This window comes from Pteropus alecto, unplaced genomic scaffold (genome assembly GCF_000325575.1).
Source record: "Pteropus alecto unplaced genomic scaffold, ASM32557v1 scaffold125, whole genome shotgun sequence".
Classification (NCBI taxonomy): domain Eukaryota; kingdom Metazoa; phylum Chordata; class Mammalia; order Chiroptera; family Pteropodidae; genus Pteropus; species Pteropus alecto.
In genome coordinates, this window is record NW_006436888.1 from 3536444 (window position 1) to 3545749 (window position 9306).

At 33.5% G+C, this 9306-nt stretch overlaps 1 pseudogene; it reads right to left on the minus strand.

Annotated features, from left to right (window-relative positions):
- Window positions 1-3644: 3644 nt before the first annotated feature.
- LOC112481861 lies at window positions 3645-3763 on the minus strand (annotated as a pseudogene).
- Window positions 3764-9306: the final 5543 nt, after the last annotated feature.

Consider the following 9306-nt stretch of genomic DNA (forward strand, 5'->3'; position numbering starts at 1 on the left):
GCTCCAAAGTGGCACCTTCCTAAGGGATGGTAGAAACAAATTCTGACTGTGCCTAATTGTCACCTCACTCACTGACTTGTCTAGAATCTCTTTCCCCTGTGACAATAGATTCCATCAGAAGGAAATACAAAGATTCCATAAATATGAATACATAGAAATATACAGATTCAAATATATAGGATTTGTTTTTAAATGATAAATGCTATAGTTATCATATTCTTTCTAAACGTTTTTAAAATATAACAGTATGTTTTGAAGATTTTGTTACTTTGTCAGAATAGTAGCCCATCATGTGGGTAAACTGTAGCCAAACATTTACATATTGATGGACACTTAGTTGTCACTTTTTTCCCAGGTGTTTTTTTTGTTTGTTTGTTTGTTTGTTTGTTTGTTTTTTTGCCATCACAAATAATGTCAGGGAAAAACTCAGGTCCTTGAATTTTTGACACACCTGAATGCATTTCCTCAGGACAGGTACCTAAGTGCGGACAACTATTTATAATCTTAATAGAGCCTGCAAAATTGCCCTACAAAACGTCCGTTCTCACCAACAGTGTTTAAGGATATCCCAATTGTCTCTGGACTTTTCCTGGGCACTTATTCAAAAGTCTCAGGAAAAGAGGTGGGGACCATTTCTGTATGCATCATATCAGGCAGTCAGGGAAAGAATTCATTCACGTAAATTGAATTCAGTGAGTATTCAGTGTCTTCTATAAAGCAAGCGCATTGCCAGAGGGGTCTCCAAGCAAGATAGCACAGCCCCTACCCTTGAAGAGTTGTCAGTCTCTTCCACAAGCAAATTTCAGACTTTCGGCATTAGAACTGGAATAAGTCAACAGAGGAATTCATGGTCCAGAGATTCTGAGGAGCAAAGATGGCCATGGGTCCAGGTGGTCATGAAGCCCTCAAAAAGCAGGTGTGCCTCCAGCTAAATCTGAAGGATGAGAGGAACAGAAGAGGAGGAGGAACAGAATTCTGGATGGGTGGTGGCTGAGGATGGGGCACGGGAACAAATGGCAAAGGAGAGGATGGTGTCAGAGGGAGAGGACACAACATGAGAGTGGGAACAGAGGGAGTACGTGAGCCGCGTTAGGGAGCAGAGGTAGCCATGGCTTCTATGCTGCTGAAAGACAGGGAAAAGGGAAGAAAACCCAGCGCAGGGCCAGGCTGAAACCCAGGCAAGTTCTTGCATTGTCAAAGACCATGCATTGCCAATATGGAATAACAAAATGTAACCAGTTCAGAGAGATACCTGAAAAACATTCCACAAATTGCATCTGTATTGATTTTAATAGCGCAGAAAAATGAATTTCATGAAATACGTTATGTAACACTTACTTGTAAATCAATGCAAAAATAAAAACTGTGTAAATGTGTTAGGTGACTACTTGACCGGGACATACAAAGTTGAGGGGAGAAAACAGAGGACAAGAACCATGTTTTCAATGTAAATAGATAGTTATACTATTGTAAATCCTTTTTAAAAAATAAGCTCTGTGTGTACCTGAATGTGTGTGTGTGCATTTATAGATGAGTGTGTATGCGTTTACTGTAAAGTTAAGAAAGAACAACTATGGCAAGAATTAACCACTACATTAAAAAAAAATACCTAAGAGCCATTAGTATAAAATGATAATGATGATAACAATAGTAAATATAATCATCACAAAAAAAATACAGTATATTTTCATAACCCTTTTGAAATATTTTGACATTGCCAGTGTAATTTTCACAATCACCCTGCAAGGTAAGACAGGGAAGAAATTATAAATTTTTTGATCACCAAAGTAACAAACAAAGCTAATGTGAACTAGAGCAGTTTTTCACCTAGAGCCTAGATATTCTTCCAAGGTCCACAGGGAATATTCAGAAATTGTTTCATTAATTTGCATGCTAATGTATAGGTATGGCAACGTGCATTTTCAGAGGAAGGGGTCCATGCATTCTCTAATGAATTCATAAATCCCCAAAAGTTAAGAACTGCTGGAATAGAAAAAGAAATCGTTTGACATTAACAAAATGTTGACATTAACAAAATGTTTGACATTTTTTAAAATGCTAAAGTAATATATGTAATTATTGATGTCCTTTACTTTTAGCTAAATAGATATATGCAAATAATGTACTAGGCAGGACTTCTACTTCTGGCTATGATGAAGTACCCAAGGCAAAATTTACCCTCCTACCTGATGATTAAAATTGGAAAAGATATACATGATTTTCAGAAATTAGACAACAAGCAGCACAGGAGAATTACCCTTCAAAGAAAAGAAATAAACAAGGAGAGCCCTACAACTTCTTTAACTTACTTCCTGCACAGTTTACAGATAGGAGTCCAGTGAGGGAAACCGAACAGAGCCTGGTAGTCCCACTGAGTTGAAGAAGCAGAGTTTGGAATTCAGGGAGGTCAAGCTGGCTGGGATTTGCATGACAAGATACTAAAGAGGAGGGAACTGTACAGGCAAAGAGCTCGAAAAATATAGAGAGAGTTCCCTCAAGTCTTTGGCTGAGTATTGATCTGTATGCTTGTGGGAGGAAGCTACTCAAGGGCAGGAAAGAAAAACTAGAGAATAGACATAAAAAAACACTATGTCTACAAAGAGCTGTGAATAATTGTTTCCATCAGCCAGTGTGAAAACATGAAGCACTGAATAGAATTCTTGGATAGGTACTGCCTCAGTGATAGAAGCAAATTATCCCTAAATTAAAGGTTGTTCTGGCCCAATCCTAACTTGAGTTAGAAGCCAATCTCAAAAAAATCAAACTGATTTCCAGTAACTTGAATGTGTCCCAAGGCAACATCCAACAAAAATTAAAGAATTTCAATAAAATCCAGCAACCAACAATGTAATATCCACACTATAGGCATCTAATTAAAAATTATGAGGAATGAAAAGAACCCACAACCAGAAGAAAACTCAATCGAAACAGATTAAACAGTAACAGGGATGACAGAATTAACAAACGAGGTCATGGAAATAGTTACTATAAATATACTCCATCCGCCCAAAAAGGCGTAGAAAAATTTGAGAGAAAAATATGTTATAAAGATTAAACTTCTAGAGATGAAAAATATACTAGATAGATTAACAACAAATTACACGCTGTAGAAGAAAAGATTCATGAACTTGAAGACACAGCAATAGAAAATTTCCAAAACAAAAAAGAGAAACTGACAAAGAATGAACAGTGTTTCAGTAAATCGTGAGACAATATCTAGTGACATAACATATATGCAACTGAAGTCCCAGAAAAGTGAGGGAATGAGTTGACATTTAAAGAAATAATGGCAAAATTTTTCCAATTTTGATGAAAATTACAATCCCACAGATCCAAGTAGCATGACAAACCTCTAGCAAAAATCACACGAAGAAAAACATACCACTCGAGTAATAATGAAAATTATAGAAAACCAGTGATAAGAAAAAATTTCTTAAAGCCAGAGGAAAAAAGACACATAAAGTATGCAAGCTAGAAAACAATGTAGTGATATCTTTAAAGTAAAAAGGAAAAAATCTCTAAGCCAAGAAATCCAGAGGGAAAAACACATGTATATTTTAGGCGAGGAAACCTTTGGTTGACCTCACAGATTGCAAGGACCTTGTCAGCTTACAATCCCTTATTTATTTTTATTTTTATTTTTTACGCTACAGCACCTGGTCTTCCTAGGTGGTCTCTCATCCAAGTACTAACCAGGCCCGACCCTTCTTTGCTTCCAAGATCAGACGAGATTGGGCTTGTTCAGGGTGGCATGGCTGTAGACCTCAAAATATACTTTTTAAATAATGATGAGAAAAGTTTTTTTTTCTCAGAGAAACAAATACTGAGAGAATTTATCACCAGTATACCAGAATAATGAGAAATATTGAGGAAGTTCTTCAACCAGAAAGAGTAGAAGACTAGATTGAAATTTGGATCTACATAAAGAGCAATAACAATAAATATAGAGGTAAATGTAGAAGGCATTTCTCTCACTTTTATAAATCTTTTAAAAAGATAATTGACTATTTAGAGCATAAATAACAATAATGTGTTTGGGGATATACAACACGTAAAACAAAATGAATGATAAAAATAGCTTAGTTGTAGAAGAAAAGAAATTATACTATTGAACGTTTCCTATGTTTTAATATTACTTGAAAGGACACTGTGATGAAAGATTAATATTATAAACCCTAGAGTAACTACTTTTAAAGGACAGTAATAAATAGCTAACAAGTTAAAATAAAAATAAAATGAAACCATAAAAATACTAATTTAATCCAAAAGAAATTGGGGAAAAAGGTAAAATGAATGAAGATCAGTTATGAATAGAAATGAACAGCAAAATGGTAAATATAACCATGTCAATACTTAATTAGTATATGTGCTACCGAAGAGAATACATGTCAATATTTAATTAAATAAAAGTATTCTCAAATCTCAATTAAAAGTCAGAGATTGTTAGATTGGATAAAATAGCAAGACAACCATATTCTAACTATTAAAAATCCCATTTTAAATATAAATACAGAAAAATGAAAAATAAAAGAATAGAAGAGGATATAGCATGTAACCACTAATCAAAAGAAAGCTGAAATCATTATATTAATCACAAAGTAAATTTCAGAACCAGGAATATTATCAGGGATAAAGAGGGACATTTCATAATGATAAAAGGGTCAACTCATCAAGAGAACAAAAAAAGAAAAAACCCAAATGGTACGGGCCTAAAAACAGAACATCAAAGTAGATGAAGCAATAAATGAAAGAACTAAAATAAGAAATGGACGAATCTACAATCATAGTTAGAGATTTCAACATTCTTCTCAATAATTGATAAAAAGGCATACAGATAAACAGTATATAGAAGAACGTATATACAGACATAGAACACATAAGCAACACTATCAACCAGGTTGACCCAAGTGGCATTTATAGATCACTCCACCCAACAAGAGCAGAATACAAATTATTTTAAGTGCACATGAACTATTTACCAAGATATAACATATTCTGGAATGTAAAACAACTTTTGACAAATGAATAAGAATTAAAATTATGCAAAGTATATTCTCTAACCACAAAACAATTAAACTAAAAACCAATAACAGAACGACAGAAGGATATCTGGAAAAAATCCCTAAATACTTAAAAATCAAATAACACAGTTCTAAATAGCCCATTGGTCAAAGAAGAAATAATAATGGAAATTAGAAAATACTTTGAATTGAGTAAAAAATGAAAACACAACATACCCATATTTGGAAGACATAACTAAAGGAAAATTTATAGTATAAAATGATATTAGAGAATATACATTCATGACAATGTTATTAGGAAAGAAGAAAGATCTAAGATTAAAGGTTTTCAGCTTACCTTCCACGTTAAGAAACTAAGAACATGATAAGTCTAACCCAAAATAAGAATAATAAAGGAAATAATAAAGATATGATTAGAAATCAAAGAAATAGAAAGGAGAAAAATAACTCAGAAAATCAATGAAACCAAAGCTACTTTCTTGTAAAGGTTAAGAAAATCCAAAAACCTCTAGCCAATAGTAATTGGGACACAAATTATCAACATCAAGAATAAAACTATCAAAGCTCATTCAAAAAGAAATAATCTGAACAGTCCCATATCTATTTTAAAAATTATATTAGCTTAAAACCTTCCAACAAAGAAATTCCCTGGCCCAGGTGGTCACTATGAAATATTTAAAGATGAAATAATGCCAACATAGAGAGAAAGAGAGAGACAGACAGACAGATGGACAGACAGACAGAGACATAGACAGAAAGAGACAGAGAGAGAGAGAGAGTGTGATACTTCTCAGCTCAGTCCATGAGGCCGGCATTGCTCTGATGCCAAAATCAGATAAAAACATAAGGCCTTTATCTGAAAACTACAAACCAATATTTCTCAGGAATATAGATGCAAAAATATTTTACAAAATTTCAGCAAACCAAATTCAGCAACATTTTCAGAGGATAATTTATCATTACCAAGTAAGGTTGATGCCGGACATTCAATTCAAAAATTAATCGATATAAATTCACCACATTAACAGACTAAAAAAGGAAAACTGTATGACTATCTCAATAGATGAAAGGAAAAAGTTTTTCAAAACTTTAACTCCTGATAAAAACTCAGCAAACGAAGAATAAAAGGGAGCTTCCTCAACCTAAGAAACACATTTCCTAAAAATCATACCGAAAATACTATACTTAGTGGAAAAGACTGAATACTCTCCCTAGAAGATCTGGAACAAGATAACGATGGTCTCCACTCCCATTCAACATTGCTTGAAAGTTCTAGCCAGTGCAATAACTCAAGAAAAAGAAATAAATACACATCACAGTTGGAAAGTAAGACACTGGCTTTATTTGAAGACTAAATGATTGTCTATATAGGAAATTCTGAAAAAAACTACAAAAGAGAGTCTCAAGTCCTCCTCACTTCTTTCCAGGTTCCCCACTTGCTGTAAAGTGAGATTTAGCCTCCCGCAGCTCCCCCTTCTTTCCTCGCTTCACTTGGAGGTATCGGGGTAGAAACGTCACAGACCTGGGAAAACCACTTCACCTCACTCTGTTTCCTCATTAGTAAGAAAAAACCCACCCCGCTTTCAAGAGTTTTACTAAGAACCCTATTGGAAGCAGCCAAGGGAGTAACAAGGTTAACCAATGTGAGAAAGCTCTGGAGGTTCCAGGAACCCCACTAAATTCTTGTAGTGCTTCATAGTTTATATAGACATATAGAATTAGAACTATATTATTGTCAACTATATCACATATAGTTAAATATATATTATAGGGAATACATATGAAACATACATATACATATTATGTTGTTAAATATATTAAATGCATTACAATTTAAATAATAAGTTATAGAAGAGTCTGAATGTATATATACATCCGTATATGTTTGATTAGTTGTAAAAAATAAGGAGAGTTAACAGTTAACAATAGTTTATTCTCTTTTTTACTTTGTATACTTCTGTGTTGTTTAAATTTCTAAATGAATATATATTGTTATTATATTTTCATGGATGTATGTAGCTATATTTTATGTTACAAATAACTATTGTAAAAAACAAAACAATAAATACATAAATATATATTACTAAGCAGATCTTTCTTTCTCTTGGAAAAAAAAAGAACCTACAAAAAAGTTTTTAGACTAAATGAGTTTAGCACGGATGGTCACAGGATATGAAATAAATATACAAAAATAAATTTGTTTTTTTATGCATTGGCAAAGAAAATTACAAATTGAAAATTAAAAATACCATTTACAGTAGCCCTCAAATTGTCATAACTTAAGTGCAACCCCTATACACTAAAAACTGGAAAACACCAGAGAAATTAAAACAGACCTAAATTAATGGAGAGATATACCATACTCATTGATTACGAGATTCGATATTAACACATCAATTATTCCCATCAAATTCCTAGCAAGCTTTCTTGAAGAAATTAAAAAACTAATTCTAAAATGTAATGAAAATGCAAAGAGTACAGAATAGCAAAAAAACAATTTTGAAAAAGTATACAATACTTAATTTGAAAACTTACTATAAACTGAAGTCATCAAGATCATTCATACACACATGAATGGAACAGAAAAGTGTCCATAAATAGACCCACACATATGTGGTCAATTTGTTTCTACCAAGGTGTCAAGATAATTCAATATAGAAAGGACAGTCTTTTCAACAAATGATACCAGAACAATTGGATAACCAAATGCGAAACAATGAACATAGACCCTTCTACATCATGTGCAACATGGATCATAGACCTAAATACAAGAGCTAAATTATGAAACTTCTAGAAGTAAGCATAGGAAAAAAATCTTAAAATCCTTGGATTCATCAGAGTCACTTAAATAGACCAAGATTGCTTAATAACATACAATATTAAAAATGATAAATTCTATATTATCAAATTTAAAACTTTTGAACTTCAAAAGACACTGGTACGATTCTGGAGATTGATTGCAAAACAGTAGAATGTACTTAGCCCTATTGAACGTACACTTAAAAATGGTTAAGATAGTAAATTTTACATCATATGTATTTTACCACAATTTAAGTTTTTTCAATTTTTAATAAATAAATAAAAACTAAAGACCTGGTTTTTTAAAAAAATGAAAAGACAAGCCACAGACTGGGAGAAAATGTTTGCAAAATGCATTTGATAAAAGATTTATATTTACAATTCATGAAGACTTCTTAAAATTTAGTTACATGTAGTAAAAAATGAACGATAAAAAATGGTCAAAAGGTTTGAATAGGTACTTCACCAAAGTATATAAAAGATGGCAAATAAGAATGTAAAAAGATGCTCAACATCAATAATAGTTAGGAAAATACAAATTAAAACCACTATGCAATACCACTTCATACCCTTTGGAATGGCCATAATTAAAAAGTATTGGAGAAGATATGGAAAAATTGAAACCCTAGTACATTGCTGAGGGAAAAAGAAAAATGTTACAGCCACTTTGGAAAAGTTTGATAGTTTCTTACCCTGTGAGCCAGTGTTCCCATCCTACGTATTTATTAAAGAAAAATGAAATTCCACGTAAAGACTTGTATGTGAATGTCTATAGCAGCTTTATTTATAATTGCCCCAAATTGTAAAGAACCCAAAAGCCCATCAGTTGTAAACTGTGATATAGCCTACACATTGTCAAAACTCATTGAATTATACACTGAAAGTTGATTAATTTCTTGTACATAAATTTCACCTCAATAAAAGTGACAAAAAGTACACCTAAAAAAAATCATAGTCCAATTTGCTAAGAATTACCTAATCACCGTGAGAGCAAAATAACGTAGTGCATACACCCCACTGGTTCTGAGATGAATGGATCCTGTTCTAACAGGATGGCCAACTCAAAGGCGTTGAGTGGGACCGTTTGCTCGGGGGATAATAGTGCACTCCGAGGACTGGGAATCTTTGCATGAAAGAACCCAGAGATCATCTCGGAGACTGAAAAATGCCTCAGAGTTGCCAGGGAATCTCTCTTTTCTTGGAAAGATCCAATTACCTTACTCTATGATGGTCAATCTCCTTATCGTGTGCTGCCACAGAGCAGGCGACGATTAATTTTTTTCATGATGTGCACGGTATTTGACGGAAAGTGTAACCCCTACATGTGTGTGCACACGTGGGCCCAGGAGACTTTAGGATGCATGTTTTCATTTTACAAGGTCAGGGTGAATGCGCCACAGAGCTAACATCTGACTAGCACCCACTGGGGTGTCTGAACTGCACTCGTATCTTCCACCCGCAAGTCGGCCTTGTTCTGGCCTTTTCT